At 40.6% G+C, this 27971-nt stretch overlaps 2 long non-coding RNA genes across 2 annotated transcripts in view; one reads left to right on the forward strand and one right to left on the reverse strand.

Moving 5' to 3' along the window:
- Window positions 1-17245, forward strand: part of LOC123375342 — a 45938-nt gene extending 28693 nt beyond the window's left edge. Inside the window, exon 3 of the long non-coding RNA XR_006581408.1 lies at window positions 17135-17245. This is a non-coding gene — a long non-coding RNA (uncharacterized LOC123375342). The remainder of the gene's footprint in view (window positions 1-17134) is intronic.
- On the reverse strand, window positions 853-27971 carry LOC123375341. Its single transcript, XR_006581407.1, has 4 exons — window positions 27898-27971; window positions 21770-21945; window positions 1268-1354; window positions 853-993 (listed from the first exon to the last, which is right to left on the reverse strand). It is a non-coding gene; the product is annotated as an uncharacterized LOC123375341 (long non-coding RNA).

Consider the following 27971-nt stretch of genomic DNA (forward strand, 5'->3'; position numbering starts at 1 on the left):
TTGTGGGGCTACAATTTCTGAATAGAGGAAAAACAAAGTTCCAGTTCTCCCTGTGCAACATGGCTCAATCAACATTGCCAGTGCACGTTATTCTCTTTCAGATATTTTGCTGCTTCTGGATTCTGTCAACAGCTTAAGTGCTAAATCCTCTACTAGCATTAGCACAGCAGTGTCACCTTTGCTTTCAAAGTCTATTTGTATTCTCCCTCCCAGAAAAGGGAATATGCAGACAGGTTTATAAAAAAAAAAAATCTGTGTGACCAGTATGCCTGTTAGTAAATCTTATTTTTTGATGATATACAGAGTATATAAATTTCACATATGCAATTCACATACAAAATATACATGCAGCACACACTAAAATATCCTGTTCGGAAAGAATTACTCCTCCCTCCCCACAATGGAGTCTCTCTCTCACACATGCACACCTTGTATAGACAATGCTCATTTGCTCTTTTCAACATGAAAGTGTGCTGAGTATTCATCTTGTTGTCCAAAATTCTCAAAGCATTTATATTTGATTACTATCAGTTTGGAATAGGCACCACTCACCATTACTCAGTCCCTGGCTTATACCTGCATCACTGTTGCTTATCATCATTTTTAAAAGGCTGGGGATTTTTATAAAACTGGCAATAAGACTGCAGTGGATGAAGGTGAATATATCATCTATTGCCCACACACACACACACACACACACACAAAAGAAAAAACAATTACTCATCAAGGTTAAACATAGTACAAAGCAGTTTGTGTGTGAATGATCACTATTCTCTTACTAAACTTACTCTCTAGATAACATTCACTAACTCAATAAATCCCAGCCTTGGAGACTTGAGCATCCTGGAAATTGTTGCTGTTTCTCTGGCAGTGATATAACTTTACTGTGGCCTTTTTTAAGATTTCTCAGGAACAGCTCTTAGTTTCTGGATGGTTCTCATTCACTTTGGACAGGGTAGAGATGATGACGTCAGATTGGAAGACTGGTGATTTCTATGAGAGACATGTAATTAACTGTTGTCTCTAGGCTATATATGTGTGATGTAGCTAGCAAGGCCCCCCACCGAGTTCTTTAGCCCAAATATTATGCTTGTGCACACAGTTCCATAAGGCTGTAGAATAATATTTCTGAAGAATTTTTCTAGTATGACAATTACAATACAGGCGAGTCTCATCTTACGTGCATTTAACATGCGCGAATTCAGCTTTGCGCGGTTGGCAAAAACAAAATTAAAAAAAGAGAAAAATAACAATTTAAATACTGTACCTGTAGTGCGGACGATTTTTGACTATATGTGATTTTCTCTTTACGCGCTGACAGCGGAACATAACCCCAGCGTAAGATGAGATTCGCCTGTAAAATACAAAACAAAACAAGGTACGTGAGGTAGTATCCTTTATTGGACCAACATCAAGACAAGCTTACACAGAGCTCTTCTTCAAATCTGGGAAATGTACTCAGAGTGTCATGGCAGACATAGTTCCACTGCTACAATGATCAACATCCCCACTAACACACTTTTCAAAATCCATGGGTCCTACACATCCCTATCACAACATGTGGTGTATCTCATCCAGTGTACTATATGCCCCAATAACAACTGTGTGGGTGAAAGCAGACAACCACTACGGTCTCAGATGAACTCATGCAGGAAAATGATAAAAGACAACAACGCCATATCACCCACATATGAACACTTTTCACAAAGCTATCACTCTATATCTGACCTATCAGTCCTCGTTCCCAAAGGAAACCTGCGCAACACATTCAAAAGATGAAACTGGGAGCTTAAATTAAAAATTTTGCTAGACACACAAAAAAATCATGGACTGACCAGAAACACTGGTTTTATAGTTTATTACAACCACTCCTCTGGCCAGCTGCCTTTCACACACCTCTTTTCCCCCCCATCATTGGAGGGGTGGTAAGGGGCCTGTTCACTTTGAACGGTCCCTTGAAATGTGTGTTAATTATTTATGCTTAACCATCTGTTTCAACTTGTATTTAGCTGAGACACTGAGTACATTTGCCAGACCTGAAGAACTTGAAAGTTTGTCTCTCTCTCACCAACAGAAGTTGGTCCAATAAAAGATACTGCCTCACCCACCCAGTCTCTCTAATATACTGGGACCAACACAACTACAACACTGCATGTAATGAAATACAAACACAAAACAGCAACTCAGAGTTTATGTAGGCAAACTCTCCTGGATTTTAATAGATATTGTGTTCATACCAAAATTGAGCTGTTAAACAGATATTGATTCTGATTAATAAAACATGTTTTTATTTTATTTTCCACTTAAAAAGAAACTATATGACTAAATTATTTAAGTCTGGTATAAATATGGGTCAGGAGATGGGTTGAAGAGCAGCTTAGAAAACAAGCATGAAGGTAAAAATTGAACATCACACTAGATCAAATCTATTTCCTTATAGTATCTCACAGCAGCGTACAAGTACTCACAGACTTCTATACTCATTTACCAGGCTCAGTCACCTTAGACTTCCCTTAACTCCCTTTACTTAGAGCTCTAAATCTGTTATTATACCTGTAATCAAGCCACTAAATTCTCAATTAGATTTAAATTTAAGATTGACCTGGTCAAAGTTCAGGTATATCTAATATTGGGCAATTAGTTTAGGACATTAATTATTATATACAATTTTTCAAAGGGGAACAGGAAGCTATTGCAAGTATTTGTTTATATCTAACTCTCAGCATCTCTACCGCCCTGAAGTCTTTAATTGCACATAGATGGTAGCTAGAGAAAAATTACCATATGGAACTAGTAGAAGATCAAAAAAGGCAGAGCATCATACTGAGAGGCCACTAGCATTTTCGAGGCTACTGTTGTAGTTTTGATAAACCAAAAATTACATTCAAGAGTTTTGGGAGTAAGACACACTATTGTGTCTCGTTGCTCTCATTCTCCTCATTGTCTATCAGTCATAGTCATTTTTACTCTCTCTTAACTGTAGTATTCATGTATTATGCGTACAAATTAAAAGGACCAAATTCATCAGAAAGGATCCTAGATGCCATCCTTCCATTAATATTTGTTTCTTCAGTAGGGTGGTCTCACTTTGTCCTCGGGACATCTGCTGCTCAGTCTGCAGCTCTAATTTTTAGGTTAGAGCTTGCCCAGAAAGTAGAATCTCACACAGCTTTCTGAAGGTAGCTCAGTTTGGGGCTTATCCAGGGGATTTCAAAGCTGGATGTTCACCTCTTATTACCCTTTAGCTCCAAGAATTCCATCCTGTGTTCCTTCAATGGTTAGCATCCCCACTGATCAAAGACATCATGGCAGTTCAGAGAGAGAAAGGTAGTCTCTATTGTACCTTAGACACAGCCCTCTTTAAGTTCCTAGCACTGGTCCATGACTGGGGTTCCTAGGACTATTGCAATACAAATAAATAATAAAGATATGAGGCAAGATATTGAAGTGCCCCATTTAATAGCTGGGCCCTATTAAGGATTAACAAGGAGATTTTACCCATCATCTTGAGCACAGAAGGGCAGACACTCTCCAGACAGCGAAATCCCAGGATCACAGATTCTTTTGGTTCCTTGAAGCAGTTCTTACTAGCATTCTCTAGATTGATAGTAAGCCAGATGCTTTGAAGTCCCTACACTTGCCTCACTCAAGCACTGGGACATCTGTGTAATGGAACTGTCTGTGCTTGATGAAAATTAAATGAACAGCAAGGTGTCAATCAGCTTATACTAGGCATTGCAGCCCATAGCATATCACAAAGTTGAATGCTGTCAGTATATCTAATTATATAAGCTAGACATTTGTCCTCCGTCAAGAGCTGTTAGCAGATAGTCTTCTAGTAACTGTTATCTCTCAATTAGATTATTGCAGGGAAACCATCTTCCAACGTGTTCACACAGAATCAAGCAAAATGGGGTCCCAATCCTGACTGGAGGCCTTGGCATGCTACTGTAATAGGGTTAAAAACTACTAGATAAGTTCATGGAGGATAGGTCCATCTATAGCTATTAGCCAGGGGGGCAGGGATGGTGTCCCTAGCCTCTGTTTGCCAGAAGCTGGAAATGGGCAACAGGGGATGGATCATTTGATGATTACCCGTTCTGTTAATTCCCTCTGGGTGCCTGGCATTGGCCACTGTTGGAAGACAGGATATTGGGCTAGATGTACCTTTGATCTGACCCAGTATGTCCATTCTTATGTTATGTTCTTATGTTCTGAATGCAAATAAATAATAAACCTAGAGCAATCACCTTCCATACCCTCATCTGAAGTCTAATTGGGTGGATACAGGCTACTGGCACAAGTCAAATGTTTTTTAAATTTGTTCTCTGCTTGGAAGGGAAGGTTAGATGCAGGGCAATAGTTAGCAAGAGCCTTTGGGTTGATTTATGGTTTTTATCTTTTTTTGCCTTCCATGGAAGTTTCTGGATCACAACATTCCGTGACCCTGTGGCACCCCAATATTCACCACTGTCATGTAATTAGGATGTGTTTTGTACAACGTATGCCTTGTGCAGTGTCATTCTAAAAGTCTTGATCTGCTAGACATTAATATCTCGTTGGAATGTATGTGCTATCGTTGGATGTGAAGTTATGAAGTTTGGCTATGTATGTGTTACTGAAACATGTTATGAGGTTGAAAACACCCACAAGCAGCAGCCTTTCAGGTACAACAGTAAAAAGGCCAAACAATGTTAATGGCTTATTGAGGAAATGGACACAAGCACAAGAATTACCCTAGGAACTGTGTACAACAGAAACCTCTCAGAGATAGCACTGCACAAAGGGAACTGTTTGACCCAGGTCATAGCAAAAGAGCATTCCATCAAGTGGGAAGATGCTATAAAAGGGGGGAAATAACTCATTCTCCCTACAATACCACACCTGGAAACACCTGAGGAATAAAGACTGAACAGTGGGGAAGTGATGGTCCCAGGCTAAGGGATTGCTAGCCTGTGTATGAAAACCTGGGAAACCCAAGCTGCAGAGCCAAGGCAGTTTGTACCTTAAGAATCGTCCAGCCTGTTTTATGACATGGGGTGATAATTTGCTAATTCATATCCTACCTGTTATGCTCAGTTGCGGTTTTGTTTATTTGCTAGGTAATCTGCTTTGATCTGTTTGCTATCCCTTATCATCCCTTAAAATCTATCTTTTGTAGTTAATAAACTTATTTTTTGTTTTGTCTAAACAAATCCTAACTGGGGGCAGAAAGCTGTTGCATATCTTCCTCCACATTGAGGGAGGGGGTGAATTTCATGAGCTTATGCTGTACATTTCCCTGTGCAGTGCAAGATGGTATAATTTTGGGTTTACCCTTCAAAGGGGGGGTGCTCTTGAGTAACTGGACAGTTCCTTAGCTGACCTTCCCATGCAGAGCTGATCTCAGCATGTGTGTGAAGCTGCAGCTGGGTGTGTCCCTACTGCTGTGTGTGCTGGAGCGGGCTTGAGAGCCTGTCACAGCTGTACAGTGTAAAGGGAGTCCAGTATAAAGGTGGGTCATGAGGGCTCAGTGGTACCCCAGTTCCAAGTGGCATGCCAGGGGTAACCCGTCACACATTCCACAAAATAAAATCACAACAATTTTCAGATGAAGTTCTATACACTAAAAGTTTCATAGTTTCAGAACTTAATATCAGCTCTAGCATAGTGCCCAGTTTTGATGTTCAGTAGTACCACTTTTTAATCATAGGTTATCGGACAAGCATATACGCCTTCGTACTCTCAAGCAGCGCTGTTGTTTAGTTACATAACATTAGAAGCAGCAAAGAATCCTGTGGCACCTTATAGACTAACAGACGTTTTGCAGCATGAGCTTTCGTGGATGAATACCCACTTCTTCGGATGCAAGCAGTGGAAATTGCCGCTGCTTGCATCCGAAGAAGTGGGTATTCACCCACGAAAGCTCATGCTGCAAAACATCTGTTAGTCTATAAGGTGCCACAGGATTCTTTGCTGCTTCTACAGAACCAGACTAACACGGCTACCCCTCTGATACTTACATAACATTGTCATAGCAAAAAAGTGTTTTTGCAGCAGAAGCAGCTGACCTTTTTAAGCTTGAATTAATGTTAGACAATCTGGAAAACTTTTGACAACTGTAGTGTCAGTGGACATTAATATGGTCATCTGTATTTCCCTTTATCATATAGTTAAGGTAAGTCTTTACTCTGCACTAGTATGCTGTAGCAGTGGACTGAACAATGCAACTTCATTGTAGTACTGTATCCTAGAACTAGGCAATTTTTTTTTGGTTCACTGGAAGTTCCAAAAAATACATTTTTGGAAGTCATTGACCCAAACCAAATCCAAAAACTAAAAAAATCAGCAAATTAAACAAACACCATCATTTCATGTTGCTCAGATGGATCCCAAACTGACTTTTTCTGGATGGTGATATTGGCCATCCCTTATAACTTTTAATCATTCAAAGTGGCAATTCATAATGACAATGAATAGTCATTGGGTCGGAGAGAATGCAAGAGTGACTCTGTGGCCTGGTGGTTAGGGCACTTACACAGTTCCATTCCTTCAGCTTTAGTGACTTTGTATTTAGTGGAACAGCTTCAGCAGGACAGCTTAAGAGAAACCTATGCCATAGCCCATAGTCGAGTAGCTAGAGCATTCTACTACAATGTGGGAGACCCAAGTTCAAATTCCTTTTCCACATGAGGCAAAAAGGGTAAATGAAACTCAGTCTACCACATCCCAGCTGAGTGCTATAATTTTTAGCCCAATGATTAGAAGGAAGATGTGTCCTCCATCATTGCCCAGCATCTGAGCCCTGGAAAAAAAATATGGGGCCAAAACTATTTGGCAATTTCATGTCAAATTCACAGTTAGTTTGGGGTTGAACATAACTGTATTTTCTGGCAAGCTATTCACCTGAGAAATGTTGCCCAACTCTTCTTGTATACCACAAGCATGCCCACCTAAATGTGAGATGAACTGCAACAACAACAAAAAATTGGTAGCATATGACATGGTGGAATTTCTTATCAGGGCATAGAAACAGTGCTTGCTAAAGCTTAGAAACACGCAGCCAGAAAGGGCCATAGCTGCCATTGTTACAATTAACACATCCAACTTCACAAAGAAAGGTCTCCAAACAGAGACACACTAATATGAGAAATGAATAATGTGTATATGAGTGCACAATACCTGTGGAGTGAGTTAGACTCAATGAATCTTTTAGCATAACTTCTCTGCCCATAATGCTTTTCACAACATGCACAACATGCACAACAGTGGGTACACAGTAATTTTCAAAATATTAAATCTTGTAATTTTTCATTAGCGTCTTTGTCAAGTAAAGAATATGGAGCCAATTATTTTCTAGTTACATGCATCCATCTCTCATCTGAAGTCACTGGTCAGGACTTGGCCCATAGCTTTATCTATTTTCTTTATCTCAAAACCATAAGTGTTATTTTCATTTGCACCAGGCTTTTTTTTCCTTCCCCTCTTACACAAAGGGATCAACCTGAGGCAATCCTCTGTCTTATCTCTATTCTAAACATAGAATAAGAAAAAAGGTTATACAGCATTTCTGACTGTGCAGTTACATGTATAAATGGTGTAGCTTTATAGCAATGAATGGGCATCTGGTCATTTAAGTGACAGAAAGTTATCTCAAACTCAGAAAATTAGCTGAAAAAGAAACATGCCATTAGCTGCAGAGCATAGCATCAGCAAGCCAAAGAGGTAATTTTCAGTACTTGTTTACGTGTAAACAAATATCTTGAACAACAGCGGTCATGGGGCATGATATTATTTTTTGATGGGAAAACAGTATGTTTTAAACACTTAAAGACAGGGATCAATTGGAAAATTTAATTGGGTTTTCCCCCATATAAGATTGTCTTTTGCAAGGAGTCAGTAACTAAGATATTTCTGAACATCATTTGAGTTGCTATGGTCTTGGGATACATCTTAACACTATTGGCTTTGCAGAAGTGCTCTACTCATCTTTATCATGACATTCTAAATCATAAAGAAAAGAGTTAAACAATAAAAGCCAGTGCTATTTGAAGGTAACCACCTGTAATCAGGCCAAATACTGATAATTATGGGGCTTCTAACAGGTGTTTTATTACTCCAGTTAAATTGAAGGGAGCTGTAAAAGGAATGAAAAAATATGACTGCTAAAATGCTTTTCCTCCGGAAATGCCAGGAAAATAAGCTACAATTAAAAATGAAGCAATCCTCATAATGAGGGAACTAGGACATTATGGAAAAAGACAGATAATTGGCAGGCAAGGTTATATGTTTTTACTGGTCATTACATATAAAAGGGAATTTAAGCACAGTTTCAAAATAACAAGTCCTTTAAAACAATTTCAAGGGTGTGTTAGAAAACTGTCACATAAAGATGAGATTAAAGTGGAAGATAGCTTCTTGTTTAAAATTCTGCTATTCTGCTTTCTTCCCTGAAGAACCATGACACAAACCTGCACTACTTCTTAACTGCAGTAGTATCTAGATTTGATCAATTATTCTTTTTTATGATATATTTGATTTATTACCCTAAGTCTACAGAGCTATAGAGGTGCATTCAGAATATATATAGATGCACAATACTCTTGATAAGATCATAAAAAATAAATCTGCATAAAACCTTAACACTAACATAGTCTGATTTCAATTTTCCTTTGAAACATCAACAGTGAATCATCAAAGTGAGAAATGTCAGGTAATGACCCAATCCTGAAAGTGCTGAGCACTCTAAATTTACAATGAAAGTTGAGGGCACTTGGCACCCAACAGCAGTGCCCCCTTTCATAATTGGGCCAACAAGATGAAATACTTTCACTGCAGAAGAATATACAAGGCCTATGCAGCACTTAAGCCCTCAAAATAGGGCTGATGTGGGATTTGAAAGGGCCCTATGCTGTACCTCTGCCCAAGGGTGTATTTCATCGCTACAGATATCATAGCTGCATTACTGATACCAGATTAAGTGCCATTTAATAAATGGAGTATTGATGGTTTACTGCTACTTATTAATAGACCACATTATGGAAGATTAGTCCACAAACTAATTATACTCAAACTACTATAAACCAAATATCAGCTGGAAAAGGTATAAATTTAATGATCATTCATTTTAGTCATAATCTGATTATTACAAACAGTTGCACATTGAGAACCTGAGCAGTGTAACTGGCATGCTGGGTGGGGGTGGTTTATACCTTCCCCTTAACTTAAATCTCAGATATAGGCTAATCATTAAAGTTGTTAGTATATTTCATCATCGCTTTTTCATTTACATCAAAGTCATACAATGCTGCCTTTCTGATACAACCCCAGTTTGCAGTACAAAGAGTGAACGCTGAAGGATAAGAGCTTCATTGCCTGTGCTGGTACCTCCATCTGCTGTGCAAGCCCCAATCCAGTGGCTTCTAGCCAACTCTTTATCTCGCTCTCCCCTCTGTTGTCTCCGCACCCTCCCCCCATGGATGAGCTAAGATTCATCAGACTGGGGCTGCCCTCTGAGGGACTAGGCCAAATCCACCAGCAGAGGCAGTATGTCCATACACCTTTAGACAACTCTGGATTTCAGCCTCTTCCTCCTCACATCTTCTCCAGGTGCCTTATTCCTAAAACATAATGGCAGTGAGTGGGGGAGCATAAAAGCCAAAAGGTTCTCACAAGCTGCTAGGGATACAGTTTTTACTTGCTGGCTTCACTCCTTGGTTCCCCAGCACTAATGACAGCCCTAGCTAGACTCCCTGAATGCTTGTCTAGTCCCCTGAACCTCCCGCTCCATCTCTCTCCTCTCCTTCTTTCCATACCCTTCTTTCCATACCCACTGGGCACAACCTTTAGCCCAGTGGTTAGAATACTACCTGAGATGTGAGACACCCAGGCTCAAATCCCTCTTTCTGCCTGATGTGAAGAAGGGATTTGAACTTGGATCTACCACATTGCAGAAAATCACTGGATTCTGGAATATGCTGGGGCAGATATCTCAGTCTATCCTGCTAAAGTTGTTCAATTTTGTAGAAATAATCATTAGAACAGGGACTTGAATTCGGGTCTAAGTGACTGTTCCAGCCACCAGTCTACATAAAGATGAGGTGGGTGAGGTAATATCTTGTATTGGACCAACTTCTTTTGGTGATAGAGACAAGCTGAGGAAGAGCACTGGGTAAACTTTCTCTCGAAATCTTGTCTCTCACCAACAGAAGCTTGTCCAATAAAAGATATACCTCTCCACCTTGTCTCTCTACTATCCTGTGACCAACAAACAGGCTTAGAGTAATTTTTACTCTCTTTCTGTGACACAATGACTATTCATTGACTACTGAGACTATGAATAGCAAAAAATAGCCCAGGTTAGGATAAGCAAAAGTCTGAGCTAAGTGTTCCTAGCTAGATTACAAAGGGTGTCCGTCAGGGATGTCTATTACCCACCTTCCTTTTTATTTTTTATATTATTGAGATTGTGATGGTTTTAGAAAGGGAGAAGTATTTTCCCAAAATAAATATTGGGATCAAGCTGTATCAGTCCTCCTCTACTCAGGTGACATAGCTCTGCTGTCTCAACCACCACAACTCTGGGCTTCAAGCATATGCTAAAGAATTTTAGATAGATACTCATGCCAGCAAAACTGCATATAATGGCTAATGGAATAGACATATAGAAGAAATAAAGGGGAGAGCCTATGGAATTGTGCGCCTTTGAGCTGGGAGGTGCGATTCCCAGCTAGTTTAGGTATACTTGTGCTATCTCTGCTTGAACTAGCACACTAAAAATAGAGTGTAACTGAAGTAGCTTGGCTTGGGCTAGCCACCTGGGTATGTACTTTGGGGTGCAGGCAGGTACATACTCAGGCAGCAGCAATCTGTACCCAGGTGGCTAGCCCAAGCCACCGCCCATGCTACGCAGGTTAAAACGCTGGTCTTTTTGGCCTGGTCTACACTACGGGGGTAAGTTGGCCTAAGTTACAAAACTTCAGCTACATGAATAACGTAGCTGTAGTCGGCGTAGTTTAGGTCGATTTACTGCGGTGTCTACACCACATTGGGTTAACAGGAGAAACTCTCCCATTGACTTACCTTATGCTTCTCGTTCCGGTGGAGTACTTGAGTACATGGGAGAGTGATCTGTGGTCAATTTAGCAGGTCTTCACTAGACCCGCTAAATCAACCCCGGTGCATCAATCACCACAGCGTCGATCCCCGGTAAGTGAAGACATACCCTTTGTGTGTTCTGTCAAGCACAGATCATGTGAGGCATGCCTAAATGAGCTGGGAATCATACCTCTGAGATCAAATGTAGATGTGTGCTTAAGTTCTATGCAAGCAGTGCTTTGTTTCACTTGTGTTCAAGGAGACAATCAAAGGAAATTTTAAAATCAAGATTGGATTTTTTTTCTAAAAGACATGCTCTAGTTAAAACAGGAATTAATCCAGAGTCCTATGGCCTGTGTTATAGAAGAGTCAGATCCATGCTCACAATGGTACCTGCTAGCTTTATAATCTATTAATTGCACTGGTTCTTAGAGCCTGCAGGGCTACAGTCTGTGCCCAAATTTTATATCATGTGGAAATGTGGAGCTAGAAAGATCTTAGGGTGGTAGAGTTTGTGCTAAACAAATTTTTCAGAAGAATACTCTGCCTCTCAAACTATACCCCAACTGTTTTACTTAGGGCATGTCAAGGTTCCTTCCCCACTCTGAACTTTAGGGTACAGATGTGAGGACCTGCATGGACACTTCTAAGCTTAATTACCAGCTTAGATCTGGTATCGCTGCCACCATTCCCCAAGTACTATCTTTTTTTCTTGGGTAGTCTTGAGAGACTTCACCAATTTCCTGGTGAACACAGATCCAAACCCCTTGGATCTTAAAACAAGGAGAAATTAACCATTCCCCCTCCTTTCTCCCACCAACTCCTGGTGGATCCAGATCCAACCCCCTTGGATCTAAAAACAAGGAAAAATCAATCAGGTATTAAGAAAAAGGCTTTTAATTAAAGAAAAGAAAGGTAAAAGAAAACCCTCTGGGAGAGATTAGCATACCAGCTACTCTCACAGACAACAGATTCAAAACACAGAGGATGTTCCCCTGGGCACAAATTTAGTTACACAAAAAAATACCCCAAATACCCAATTTTGATAATTCCCTTAATGATACCAAGACAAGTTACAAAGAAAATAAACATAAACCTATTTATCCCTTTCTAAAACTTACTACTCTGATAAGAGGCTGGTTCCTTGATCTTTTCCACTCCGGCTGAAACTGAAAACTCTAAACTCTCAACAAAGGAAAACTTCCCTCCTTCCTTTTGAAACATCTTGTTCCCCCATTGGTTCCTCTGGCCAGGTGTCAGCTAGGCGAGGTGAACTTCTTAACCCTTTACAGGTAAAAGAGGCATTAACCCTTAACTATCTGTTTATGACAGGGCAGAGGAAGGGGAATGCATTGTTGTGACTAAAGCTCAATGCCTTTATATCCATTACTGACTGCATATTCAGCATATGAATTTACATTGCCTTCCAATGTTATGTCCGGAGGGACATCTTAACAAATCACAAACTTTAAAGTTCCCCTGGCTTTTGTAAGTCTGTCATTTACTCAGTTCCGTGGGCTTCTCGGAACTTGACCTGGCTAGGACTGCTGGCAAGGGTGTGTCATTAGCTTGGGGGTAGGGATGGGGAAGATATTTGCAAACTAGATATGAAAGCTGTTTGTGCAACTAATATGTCCCCTTGGCTTCCTCATTTAAACACTATCCCCAGTTATGAAAAATAGCTGGAAAATTTGAACAATAGTGTATTGAGGAGGGCCCTTACAGCTCTCCATTTTCAAACTGTGCAGCTGGCCCATTTGGAAAAGAGGTATACTTACACTGAGAGACAGAATAGCCTTTGCCCATCCAGATTGAAGATTTACCACACTGTCACCTGATGAAAAAATGGCTAATGCCATTTTTCTTAAATGCCTTTTAATCACACTGACTCAAGAACTAGAACATTTGCCATGTAGCAAATATTTTGGTTGTACAGGCTGTCACCCTATTTGCCTGGTTAGACACAAACAAGAAAAATGTATGTGAAAGAAAGGTACTTTATGACAAAGGAAACAAATGTATTTCTAACCATTAATATTTTATGAGTTATGATTTTAAATGTGTAATTGATCATGGGAGAAGGGTCAAGTGTGTGGTGGAGGGTTGTATCTTAAAACTCTATTTGTTTTACTGAACTGTGTCAATTTTAAAGTTTGTATTTATCTGATTTATTCTATTGCAAGCTATAGCCTAAGGCTATGATGCTATATAAATAACAAAGTGCTTAATAAGCTTCCTATTTAAAGAATGGATTTACATTTAAAGTAATTTTGGTTAAGATGTTCTTTTGATAAGTGGTAGTACAGTAACAGTTGATCCAGGGATATACCTTTTCATTGCTCAGTCAAGCTTAGCATGGATTTTTTTTTCTATATTTGTAGCTCATCAGAAATACCTTTTGTCATAAAAGTGCATACTTATTCTGTACTATTACTGAATTAATGTGAGCTAAGTTTTCAGCTTTTTACAGATGTTTATGAATAACCTATTTGAGAACCAAGTCATTTACTTTTTAAAACTTATGACATAATTCATCTAAACAGCACTGTCTGACATTACATTTGGTATAGTAAAAATTTATAGGCCAGATTTCCAACAGATGTAAAGCCACATAGTTCCACTAAAGTCAATAGATCTGAGAATCCAACATACTTTTCAAAGCACAATCCTAAATCCCAGCTGTCAGCTAGTAACATTGTGCCATATGCCATTATAACTTATAGGGTCTTTCTACAGCATTTTAATCAGTAATTCTTAACTGTCAAAATAATGTCTTCGACTACAAATATCTAATGTGAACTGTGTGATTTGCCTTCACAGTCAATGGGTAGAATCCCATACTTTCTGTCTCATCAACATTATTTACTAGCTAAAGTACTTATTGTTTGGGCAGGAGGCCCACCATCTAATAGACACTAATAACTACCAAGCTAGCAGTTTACTCAGATTTGAGCCAACCAGTGGTAGATAATTTGTGAGTTCAGAGAACCATACAACGAGTAAGAAACCTTAAGTTCTCAATCAAGGAAATAAAAAATTCAGCCTTGCCATTGTTTTATAAAATAAAATAAACTACAGTGAGACAAATCAGACCTTGTTAACTATACCTTGTGCTGCAAGAAGCTCCAGGGTTTGTGATTGTAAAAGCTGATCACAGTAGTATGGCTCTTCCAACACCTCATCTAATTCACTTAAGTAAATTGTCCTAGAAGGAAGGGGCATTACAACAAAATTGATCACCTTGTATTAATGAGAACAATTTGGTGGATGCAATCTTTTCTCATGACACTTGAGCAACATGCCTGACGAAGGGCCACCACAGAAAGCTCTCTGCTTTCCACAGAGAAAGTAGAATGGGAGCTTTTTCATTTCTTTTATGTTCACCTCTCAGACTTTGTGATTTAGCCAATATTAGACCAGAAATTGTCCAGAATCTTTGTAATCACAAAACCAATTACTGTCTTCTTGACAGTGTCTGCACCTCTGCTTCTTACAAAGGCCTATAAAGAAAACCTGTCCATGCATAATGCTGAGCATTTTCTAATTATACTGTAAATTTACAAGCTCTGTTTTTGTCAATCTATTGAGTCCAGTGGCCCTGTCTCAACAAACTGACCTAGAAATAACAGCCAACACTGGTTCACAAAGATATATTTCTAAGTTCTGGATATGGGAAGGAGTCAGGTGAGTGTGTTGTGAAGAAGTCATTAATTTATGAGCTTATGTTCTAAAGAGCTGCAAACTAAGTACAGTTGAAGAGTACAATTTCACATATAGTATATTACCTAATAGTAAGACACAACAAGTGTCATAATGGTTTTTATCAGAACTCATCTGTTGAAGTGTCTGGAAAAAAAAACCTCCTTGATTTGACAGCTCTGGTTATGGCTGAATAACAAGAGATGCATGTGGCATTATTTGGCTGGAGGTGATTCTAGCAGAGATATGAGAGAGCTCTGAGACTGTAGACAAACTGTTCTGAAATAGTTATAGACTTATGGTCACTAAGGACATTAAAGTATCATTTGGATACATATTCCTTTTCTGGAGTATACCTAGTGACTGCCAGCTTGAACTTGGCCAATTAAAATTCTATTTTATCTAAGGCATTAGCTCCAAAAGACTAACTACCATTCTCTCTCTCTGAACATCCTGCCATGTTTGTAAGTAGATTTAAGTTTTATATATGCTAAATTGTGTTTTTGGACACATGCACACAACTCTCACTGAACTTAATGGGAAGACTGCATGTATGTATATAGAAAAAGTTTAGTCCATAAAGATACTTCAGTCTCTCCTCTTACAAAAGGAAGTTTACTGATTGTAACAAAACATACTAACCCTTACAATTTCAGGAGGCTTTTCAACAATGGTAACCTGGGGACTTTGATCAGCTATACTAAATGAGTCTATGACTAAATAATGTGAAGGGAAGGTACAATTAATGTTAAATAACCCATACACATGTATCATCGTGTTTTTTATAAGTAGATAGAAGGTTAGCAGTAAGGAGAAAATAAGAAAAAAAGTTTCCCCTTCTCTAACAAAAATAAGATTACCTAAAATGTAATCTCTCTGGATGGGATCCACAAAGGTACATAGGTGTTACAATGCTGAGCATTGTGTCACCTGATTTTTAGGTGCCAAGGGCAGGGTAGGAAATCACAGGAAAAACACTGCAATCCACAAAGCTGAGTTAGGTGCCTAGGTTCCCTGTACAATGAATGGGGAGAGACAGGTGCCTTAAATGCAATCCACAAAAGCCAATATACTAGGCAGGGAGCTGCCTAAGGTAGTCAATGAGCGAGGCTGATGAAAGGAGTGTGTGCTAAGCCCTACTCATCATCCAGAGAATGGTGCCTAAGTCCAGGATGCTCTCTCTCTTTAGCAATCCATGAACTCGCTGCCTGGAGTTGGGTGGCTTAGGTGCCTAAGCTGCTTTTTGAGGGAATGAGTTAGGCAGCTGCCTTGCTCCACACAACTACTGAGCTATGAGATATTCAGATATTGGGATGCCTAAGTCTCTCCTGCTGAGGCTTTTCCATTATGGGTAATGCTTAAGCATGGTCTACACTACATGGTTAGATTGGCATAAGCTGCCTTGCATCAACCTAGCTGTGGAAGTGTTTTCACTTAAATTTGGCTCCTCTCAATGTAAGTGCCTCTCTATGCTAATTTAGTAATACTGCCTCCCCAGGTAGCTTTGAGTCATGGTCAATGTAATTAGGTCAACACATTGTCAATGTAGACACTGTGTTGCTTACATCAACTGTTTCAGGAGCCATCCCACAGTACCCCAACAGACAATACAATTGATATAATGACGTGCACCACTGACAGAAGGAGCCAGGTGTGCACACATAAGCAATTTTATAACTGGAGGCTGTATGCCAATGTAAATTGGATTGACATAATTTTGTACTGTAGAGATGGCCTCAATCAGTGGGCCAGAGAGAGAGTGAGAGAAATGAAGTGGAGAAGCAGTGAGTAGTGAAGGAAAAATGAGGCAGAAAACATATGAACATAGTGGGAAAGTAATGGTAAGACTTGATCAATGGGTAGGTGGAAGAATGGGAGCCAAGGGAGGGGTGAGCAGGTTGAGAAGTTATCTTGACAAATGGTCAATAAATCAGACATGGAAAGAAGAGCAAAGCAGCTGTGCAGATTACGTACAAGGAAATGTACAAGTTAATGAGGGAATCAATAAGTGGATGAAACAAATTCACCTTAGTCAGTGAGTCACAACCACAAGATACATTTAGATCCTGTACTCTCTCAAATAGTTAACAATGAGGCATCCTCTCTCCCCAAGACTGTGGGGAAGGGTTAACATAATAAAAAAAGAATATTCTGCCTGGGTTCCTGTATATTCTAAGCAGCCTACCTGTATAAGTCCCTCTGTTTTATTATAGAATATTTAATAGCACTGTTAGAGCCTTCCTGTGGGGCTCTGGCCAGTGCCCACAACTATAATTTAAAAAACTCCAACTTTCTATAGGCAAGGAAGAGGGTTGGGATGGCAGACCTACAAGATTACGGTTATGCTTTTATGTTACAGATGTCAAACCTGTTCCAGCATGCTAACACCCTTATGACTACATGGGTGGAAACTGAATGTGCATTAATGCACATAATACCCCTTGTGGATCTCCTCAGTTCGTCTTTCTGGAAAAAGAAAAAAATAAGGTGCCTACAGTAGTGGCTGCATGAATACTCTGGGCTATGTTAGCTAAGAGATAACAATTTCATCACTACTGTCTATCTGGTGCAACTCAGACTTTCAAACTGGGAACAAACTTGTAATTTCAAAAAAACTGGTTGAGCGGGGGCATCGTGTGGTTTTCCCAATTCACCAATGATGAGGGCTCTGTCTTTTTTCTAATGCTAAATCAACGTGATAATCTGCCATACCCAGCAGAGTGGAATTTCTTACAGATGGGACACTTGCAAACATATCAATTTGGCCTGCACACCCTAGGACTGCCAGAGGCCCTAGAAGTAGTGGAAGTTTCATCAATGACCCTGACTCATGTCCACTATTTGTAGTACATTAATGAAGAGGAATTCCATGAGACTGGAGTTCTTTGTGAAAGTATGGGAAGGGGATTTATCACAGTTCTTAAAAGAAACCTAGTTGAAGAGCATATTATGTTACATTACAAATGCTTCTGCAAATCTCAGGCTACAATTGATACAACAAAATTTTTTATTCAAAGTCTACCGGACACTGCAGAAGTTCCACAAGGTAAAGACCTGATGCTTGTTGTCCCAGTAACACAGAAAAAGGAACCATAATGCATATGTTATGGCACTGTCCAACAGCCAGGCAGCTGTGAAAAGAGGTGGACACAAGAATTAAAATATCAGAGGGGTAGCCGTGTTAGTCTGGTTCTGTAGAAGCAGCAAAGAATCCTGTGGCACCTTATAGACTAACAGATGTTTTGCAGCATGAGCTTTCGTGGGTGAATACCCACTTCTTCAGATGCAAGACTGTCTTGCATCTGAAGAAGTGGGTATTCACCCACGAAAGCTCATGCTGCAAAACATCTGTTAGTCTGGAAGAATTAAAATAGTGCTTGGCACTGCAGCAAAAATTTATATCTTAAGGTATTTACCTGTTAAGCTGGGATTAATTATGTCACAAAGACTTTGGCTCTTGAGGGCTGTAACGATCACCAAGTTCATGATTTTATAACAATAGAAGAGTTTGCTTATGCCCAGAATACAGCAGTGGCATTTAGACCTATCTGATTTAGGCAGCCAAAGAAAGAATAGCTTTCACTGTAGAGAACAATTATATGAATTCAGAGAAATTTCAGCCCAATTACTAGAGATATTAGATTTAAAAAATTGAGGTGGCTCAAAGAATGCCCCCCACCTATCCTCTATCCTTCCTCTCCCCCAACAGCAGTTCCCTTTCTCCCCTAGTCATGTATGTCTTCTATTTTATTACTTTTACCCCCACCCTAACACATCTATGTAGTATTGCCTGGCTTGTATTGCTTAGTTTTGCAGCTTTCTATTTGAGTGATTTTTTTAAAAAACCTACATTAAAACATTTCCTTTTCTTTAGAAACAGAGCAGTGTATTCCACTTTGATTCCAGTCCTCCCCATTTTGAGATCCAGTTGTTCACCCTTTCCAGAAGGCCAGCATGAGACATACGTACTACTTACATTCCACTTTGAAATAGGACCTCAGTGATACAGACTTTGCATTGGCCTTCTGTATTAGGGGTAAAATTTAACCATACTAAACTAGCAGAGAACACTTTGGGGAAGAAGGAGAACGATTCCTGCTGTTTAGAAGTCAGCTTCCAGAGGTAAAAAAAAAATCAGCTTGGAATCAATTAAAATAAGATGCAGCAGATTTCTGTCATTTAATATAAAAAAGTCCAGTTTCTGAGGTAAGCTGGGTTGTGATTCTACCCTGCCCTAGCCTGCTGCGGACTAAAGCTGTCCATATGGACCCTGCTGACACACATTAACTGTTCATTAATGTGTTTTGATGAGTCCCATTTCAAAGAAGACTAGATCAAAGCACACTAAGACTTAGTGTGCATCAGCAGGGTTCAAACAGACAGTTAGCCCAGGGCACACTAGGTAGTGCAGTTTCACACCCCAGCTTACTACAAACAAAATGTTTGTAGAGGCAGCTCAGCTATAGCATTTTAAGTGTAGATGTTACCTATGTCAATGGGAGGAATTCTCCTGTTGGCATAGGTAATCCTCCTCCTCGAGGTGCAGTAGCTAGGTCAACAGAAGAATCTTCTTTTCACCTACCGCTGTCTATATGGGGACTTAGCTTGGCTTAGCTATGCCACTTAGGGTATGGATTTTTCATAACCCCGAATGACATAATTATGTCAACCTAATTTTCTAACGTAGCCTAGACAAGTCTATCATAGACTCAGGGCTTGTCTACATTACCGCAGTAAATCAATCTAAGTTACACAACTTCAGTTATGTGAATAACATACCTGAAGTCAACGTAGTTAGATCCACTTACCGCAGTGGCTACACTGCACTGTGTCAAAAGGAGAGCATCTCCCGGTGAGTTCCCTTATGCTTCTCGGGGAGGTGGAGTACACAAATCAATGGGAGAGTGCTCCTCATCAATTTAGCGTGTCTTTGCCAGACCCGCTAAATCGACACTCGCTGCATCAATTGCAGCAGTGCCGATCTACCGGTAAGTGTAGACATACCTAAAACACCAACAGTTCTTAAAGTTCAAATTCTCTTCATTTTTATGCTTATTATCTAAAACACATTTCTTTTCAATCATTACTGTCAATGTAGCATCATAGCAGAAGAGGAGCTATCTACAGTGACATCTGCTACACCTATCTCTATTTGCTGTACTTTCCCTGACATCCCTCTTGTGTTCATTCAAAAGGGGTTGTGGGGCCCGAAGGTAAGGTGTTACCAAGAGCCTTGTCACAATTACAGTGTTAAGTTAGTAGTGCTTCAGAGTTCTACTTGTACAATACAACTATCTTTCTAGCTACTTTAGTTGCCTAGTCATGCAGTGTCTCATGTCTAAGTACCATCTACTTGAGACCATAGCAGTTTTTAGGTGTGACAATTTTGTACCCATACAAGAGATAGAGACTGAGGTTTGTAACTAAATTTAACTAGTGTATGAGCTTTAAAAAACATCTGTATACTCTTGGGGCTGCTTCTTGTTCAGCATTCATTTACACAACAGAGTCCACTGCTTCATCTGCAACAGAAAAAATCATGCATGGGGAGAAATTGTCACTGAACAGACAAAAGAGGCAGAATCCTGCTTGGAGGTCATCCGAAGTGTGCATGCTGAAGTATCCTATTCATACATGCTCTCTCAGACCCCAGATCAGTAATGTACTCTAACATGTGCCTAATTTTAAACATGTGAGTATTCCTACTAGCTCCACACACAGTCAACTGCATGAAACTCCACTTAATCTATTTTAGAAGGATGAAAGACTGAACTGAGCCTGTCAGAATTTGACCCTGAGGTTCAGGGAGTCTAAGTAGCTGAAAGGTAAATGAAAAGCAATAAAAATAAGATAGCATAAGTAGATTTAGGTGTGTGACTCACTAACATTCATGGAAGTCACATAGCTAAATCCACACAGAGCAGCTGGAAATATTAACATTAAATAAAGCTGAATGTCATATGCAGAAGACTGTAAAATTAATCATTTCATTTTTTTTCTCTTTCTCCTCAGACAGTGGAGCCTCAGAATTGCAATTCAAATGTATGCACCAGTATCTAATGCATGTAGCTGTACAGTATGCTTTGTTTCAATATTCTCAATTATGCAAATGTTTTTCTTAAATATACTTGTTTTATGCAGCTATGACAGATTTGCCCTGTTTGACTTTACCAAGTGATACAATATGTCTCAAAGCACTTAACAGCGTTAGATGGTTAATGCAATAATTGGCATACACTAATAACAGTGTGAACTCAAGTTAATGTTGTAGCAGTAGAGTAAAATAAAATAATTCAAGGTAAAATTTACTGACGAAAAATACTGTAGTTAAATCTGGTGTGGCACACAAATTAAAAGGGTTACATCTGGACCTTCCTGTAGATCCTGCAGGCTTCTATGCACCAGTTGTTTTCTCATTTTATTTTGCTAAATATTCCTGTCAATGTACTCTGTTAACATGGGATTCTGAGAAAAGTCCATCATGTTGAATGATTTCATGTTTCATTTCCTTTTTTGCTTATAAACTTTATCAGGCACACTGATTATTTCCATGGCATTCAGCACTGCACAAAAGACACCAGTTTTTCATCTCTTATATCTCCTTTTTGTCTCGCTGTGCCGATGACACCTGCATGTATTTTGAGTCTCCTTTCAATGGATTTCTAAAGATAATATAGTGAGTTAAACTTAAGCTGCATTTATTTTCTCACTGTCTCTTGAGAAAAGTCATTACTTCAAACAGACCCATGAAGTAAACAAAATGTGGGGTAGGATAGGTCTAATCCCCTCATTTCTAACATTTCCTGTGCAGTCTAGATCCTTAAATAGAGATCTGCTTTCTGAGAAATAAAACATTTCCTTTGGTAGATTATATACTGCTTGAATGGAAGCAGAAGTAGCAACAATCAATTACCTGTGGCCCTTCTAAGTACCTGATGCCACCATCTTCCTTCCCTATTTTCCCAACCAGCATCAGGAAAAAAACAGAACTTACATGAGATTATTGACAGCTCTTCCACAAGGCACATCCCAGACATCCAAACAACAGTGGCACACCATCGACTTCAATGAGAGCTGGGGCTAAAGGGAATCAGTCCACAATCACACCTTTTTTCCAGCTGGGTTGGGTGCAACTCTGCCTCAGCTTATGATCTAATCAATTGTGTCCTCCTGACAAACACAGAGGCAGCATGGTAGATAGGGGGCTGAACATCTTCTAGTATTAGGTATCAGTTTCTACAGACAACAGCTGGTTCTGCCTGTGGGCTATAGCTCACGTAGCAGCAATGACTTCCTTTACCGTTCTCTTTCCCACAGTACTAATGCATTTTAAATAGGACAAGCAAACTTTGTCGGGGAAAAAAAAAAGAAAGAAACCCCACTCCACATGAACCTTAACCCATCTCTAGCATGAATTTAAGATCCTGAAATGTTCAATCTGTTCACCCTCCCCCAACTTCTCAATCACAGTTCCAAAAGCTGTTCTCATACTATTTTCTACTATGACCAGGAGCAAAAGTTTGTTTGCTAAAGATTTCTAGGCCAAAGTTGCAGATTCAAGAGACAATATTTGAATAGTCAGGCATGAACATTTGTCAGTCAGGCATGCATACTTTTGGATGACTACCTGTTTTGAACCTAAAACTTTTAAAGGTCATGACTGCTAATCCAGAATGCTAGTTTACAATATAATTAACATATTTTCAAGTTCCAGTTCCTGTACACTCATAGTATTGTCTTATAGATGAAATCATCAGGAAATTTACATATTATTAGTTTTCTCATAACTGACTGAATTATCTGTTTCCTTAGGAAACGGAGTTTTATTCATTATCATCATTAAGATGAGGGGACACAGATGTGCACACAAATTATTCAAAGTCCACCATCTCCAGTAGTCAAAGCAACAGTAGACAGTAGAAAGTGGCCCTTCTGAAAATTAAAGGAATGTTAAAATTAATATCCATTTCAGATGCCTTGTCCACAACTATTGCTTGAAAATGTATTAAAGAAATCACATATTTGAGCCCATTAGTTCATGACATTTACCAATTTGGGGGGAATATTAAAAAAACAACAGGTAAACTGGGTTTTCTGTATATGAAAAAGCTCCCCCTTCTATGTTCTAATGCACGTACTAATAACAATGACTCACTACTAAAGTTCAACACAATATTGTAAGTTTCTATGGAGTAACTCAAGTCTATCAATCTATATTATAATTAGGTGACAAAAACTTCAGTTAGTGGCAATGATTTCTACAGCAAGGCACACTCCATCTACCCCAAACCTTAAAAGCATAGAAATAAGAAGTTAAGTTGAAAGACTTGTGTATTCCTTTACAGCTGAGGTAGCTGTCCCAGCACACAGGACTGCTGACACACCACTGGCGGAGGAGGAGATGGCTCAGGCTGGACACTGGCAGCTGGTTACTTCTGGCAGCAGCAGGGCCGGCTCTAGACCCCAGCGCAGCAAGCACGCACGTGGGGCGGCCCTTTCCCGGGGGGGCGGCAGGCTAGGCCGGCGGACCTGCCGCAGTCATGCCTGCGGGAGGTCCACCAGAGCCCCGGGACGACAGGACCTGCCGCAGGCATGACTGCGGAGGGGGCGCTCGTCCCGCGGCTCCAATGGACCTCCCGCAGGCATGACTGCGGACGGTTCGCTGGTCCCACGGCTCGGCGGGACCTCCCGCAGGCATGACTGCGGCAGCTCCAGCGGAGCCGCCAGACCTGCGAACCGTCCGCAGCTGCGGGAGGTCCAGCCGAGCCGCGCGACCAGCGGACCCTCCGCAGTCATGCCCGCGGGAGGTCCGCTGCTCCTGCGGCTCTGGGGCGCCTCCCGGGCATGACTGCTTGGGGCGGCCAAAAACGTAGAGCCGCCCCTGGGCAGCAGGCAGTGCAACACCCCGGCCCCAAACCCTCCCACCATGGTAATAGGTAACCGTTATGCTTTTCTTGAATCAGGAGAGAAGGAATCACTCCCTACAGTAGAGGAGGAGAAGCCTCATACCCCTAAGGCTGGGAGGTCTGCTGCCACCACTGCGAATAGGAAACGTAGGGTAGTGGTGGTTGGAGACTCTCTTCTGAGGGGGACGGTGGTGCCCATCTGTCTCCCTGACATTTCATCTTGGGAGGTATGCTGCCTGCCAGGGGCCCATATCCGAGATGTTACGGAGGCATTGTCAAGGATTATCCAGCCCTCTGACTACTACCCCATGCTACTCATCCATGTGGGCACAAATGATACTGCAAGGTGTGACACTGAGCAGATCAAGAGTGACTACAGGGTTCTGGGAGTATGAGTGAAGGAGTTTGGAGCACACGTGGTATTCTCTTCGATCCTTCCTGTCAAAGGTAGGGGCCCAGGCAGAGACAGGTGCATCATGGAGGTGAATGCCTGGCTGTGAAGATGATGTCACCAGGAGGGCTTTGGCTTCCTCGATCACAGGATGCTATTCCAGGAAGGACTGCTAGGCAGAGATGGCATTCACCTTTCGAGGAGGAGACAGAGACTGGCTAACCTAGTGAGGAGGGCTTTAAACTAGGTTCGATGGGGACAGGTGAGCAAAGCCCACAGGTAAGTGGGGAACATGGAGACCTGGGAGATGGGTCGGAAATAGGAAGGAGTGTGGGCCATAATGTCAGAGAGAAAGGAGGGTCAGGGCAAACCTGGGAGGCAAGATCAAATCAGTATCTTAGATGCCTATATACAAATGCGAGAAGTAGGGATAATAAGCAGGAAAAATTGGAAGTGCTAATAAATAAATACAACTATGACATTGTTGGCATCACCAAAACTTGGTGGGATAATACACGTGATACATGATTGGTATGGATGGGTATGGATGGGAAGGATAGACAGGGGAAAAGGGAGGAAGTGTTGCCTTATATATTAAAAATGTACACACTTGGACTGAGGTGGAGATGAACATAGGAGACGGAAGTGTTGACAGTCTCTGGGTTAGGCTAAAAGGGGTAAAAAACAAGGACGATGTCATGCTACAGGCCACGTAACCAGGTGGAAGAGGTGGATGAGGCTTTTTTTAAACAACTAACATCATCCAAAGCCCAAGATTTGGTGTTGATGGGGGACTTCAACTATTCAGATATACGTTGGGAAAATAACACAGCGGGGCACAGACTATCCAATAAGTTCTTGGACTGCATTGCAGACAACTTTTTATTTCAGAAGGTTGAAAAAGCTACTGGGGGGAAGCTGTTCTAGACTTGATTTTAACAAATAGGGAGGAACTCATTGAGAATTTGAAAGAGGAAGGCAGCTTGGGTGAAAGTGATCATGAAATCATAGAGTTCACAATTCTAAGGAAGGGTAGAAGGGAGTACAGCAAAATAGAGACAATGGATTTCAGGAAGGCAGATTTTGGTAGGCTCAGAGAGCTGATAGGTAAGGTTCCATGGGAATCAAAACTGAGGGAAAAAACAACTGAGGAGAGTTGGCAGTTTTTCAAAGGGACACTATTAAGGGGCCAAAAGCATGCTATTCCGCTGGGTAGGAAAGATAGAAAATGTGGCAAAAGACCACCTTGGCTTAACCACGAGATCTTGCATGATCTAAAAAATAAAAAGGAGTCATATAAAAAATGGAAACTAGGACAGATTACAAAGGATTAATATAGGCAAACAACACAGGAATGCAGGGGCAAGATTAGAAGGGCAAAGGCACAAAATGAGCTCAAACTAGATACAGGAATAAAGGGAAACAAGAAGACTTTTTATCAGTATATTAGAAGCAAGAGGGTGAAACAGTAACAGGAAACTTGGAAATGGCAGAGATGCTTAATGACTTCTTTGTTTCGGTCTTCACCGAGAAGTCTGAAGGAATGCCTAACATAGTGAATGCTAATGGGAAGGGGGTAGGTTTAGAAGATAAAATAAAAAAAGAGCAAGTTAAAAATCACTTAGAAAAGTTAGATGCCTGCAAGTCACCAGGGCCTGATTAAATGCATCCTAGAATACTCAAGGAGCTAATAGAGGAGGCATCTGAGCCTCTAGCTATTATCTTTGGAAAATCATGGGAGACAGGAGAGATTCCAGAAGACTGGAAAAGGGCAAATATAGTGCCGATCTATAAAAAGGGAAATACAAACAACCCAGGAAACTACAGACCAGTTAGTTTAACTTCTGTGCCTGGGTAAGATAATGGAGCAAGTAATTAAGGAAATCATCTGCAAACACTTGGAAGGTGGTAAGGTGATAGGGAATAGCCAGCATAGATTTGTAAAGAACAAATCATGTCAAACAAATTTGATAGCTTTCTTTGATAGGATAAGTCTTGATGGATAAGGGAGAAGTGGTGGATGTGGTATACCTAGACTTTAGTTAGGCATTTGATACAGTCTTGCATGATATTCTTATCAATAAAGTAGGCAAACACAACTTAGATGGGGCTACTATAATAAGGTATAACAAGTGGGGTTCTGCAGGGGTCTGTTTTGGTACCGGCCCTGTTCTATATCTTCATCAACGATTTAGATATTGGCCTAGAAAGTACGCTTATTAAGTTTGCAGATGATACCAAACTGGGAGGGATTGCAACTGCTTTGGAGGATAGGGTCATAATTCAAAATGATCTGGAAAAATTGGAGAAATGGTCTGAGGTAAACAGGATGAAGTTTAACAAAGACAAATGCAAAATGCTTCACTTAGGAAGGAACAATCAGTTTCACACATACAGAATGGGAAAAGACTGTCTAGGAAGGAGTACGGCAGAAAGGGATCTAGGGGTTATAGTGGACCACAAGCTAAATATGAGTCAATAGTGTGATGCTGTTGCAAAAAAAGCAAACATGATTCTGGGATGCGTTAACAAGTGTATTGTGAGCAAGACCCGAGAAGTCATTCTTTTGCTCTACTCTGCACTGGTTAGGCCTCAACTGGAGTATTGTGTCCAGTTCTGGGCACTGCATTTCAAGAAAGATGTGGAGAAATTGGAGAGGGTCCAGAGAAGAGCAACAAGAATGATTAAAGGTCTTGAGAACATGACCTATGAAGGAAAGCTGAAATAATTGAGTTTGTTTAGTTTGGAAAAGGGGGGACACGATAGCAGTTTTCAGGTGTCTAAAAGGGTGTCATAAGGAGGAGGGAGAAAACTTGTTCACCTTAGCCTCTAAGGATAGAACAAGAAGCAATGGGCTTAAACTGCAGCAAGGGAGGTTTAGGTTGGACATTAGGAAAAAGTTCCTAACTGTCAGGTTGGTTAAACACTGGAATAAATTGCCTAGGGAGGTTGTGGAATCTCCATCTCTGGAGATAGTCAAGAGTAGGTTAGATAAATGTCTATCTGGGATCGTCTAGACAGTATTTGGTCCTGCCATGAGGGCAGAGGACTAGACTCGATGACCTCTCGAGGTCCCTTCCAGTCCTAGAATCTATGAAAACCAGAATTCATAAATTGTACAGACAGATTCCCCTCCTTGCCACAGTGATGTGCAAGATTGAGAGAATCCACCCTTGGCTCTCATAACCCAGGCTAAGTTTGTAGGGCTGGTAGCTGAAAGCAGCATCTTTTTACTTTTATCTTTGCAAGTGAACTGGTTTAAAGAGGATTTGGGTCATTTGGAGGAAATCATTTCAAGTTAAAATGTTTTGCCCCATTTTAGATGTGGGAGATTAATTGTATACTGTAAAATTAAAACAAAACAGCACCATCTAGACTCTGATACTATTTTGGTTCTTCTTGTGTCGAACATGGCTTTAATTCTCAGTTCCTCCATTCCTGTGCTTATAAAAGGAATGGAGGAAATAGGTGAATGTGGCTGTGACAGCTCAGGGCAACTGCACCTATATTTTTCCTTAGTGGTCCAACAAGGACATCCACTGTCAGGCTCTGAGCTTCCCTGGCCATCACCTCTTTTGGGTGGACACATTGGTCAGAAGGGAGTGAGACATGAGTATCTCCAGGCTGAACATTTCCCTGCCTTCACTGTGTTATTCCCAACAGAGACAGGCTGCCCAACCAGGCCTGCTTGCTTTCTCTTCAGAGACTGTTAATATTGTGACTGCCCAGAGTTATAGTTACCACAGCTCTTTTTATGTAAGCCTGTTTTATTATTAAGACTTTAAATACAATAAAAGAATCTACATCACATGGTATTAAGCTGACCAGAGTTCACCCCAACCCTAACATGGGCTCTGGCAGGAGCAGTCCTTCCAAACCGCATCCAAGGGGTTTCCTTG

The sequence above is a fragment of the Mauremys mutica genome, chromosome 8 (assembly GCF_020497125.1).
Source record: "Mauremys mutica isolate MM-2020 ecotype Southern chromosome 8, ASM2049712v1, whole genome shotgun sequence".
Taxonomy (NCBI): Eukaryota; Metazoa; Chordata; order Testudines; family Geoemydidae; genus Mauremys; species Mauremys mutica.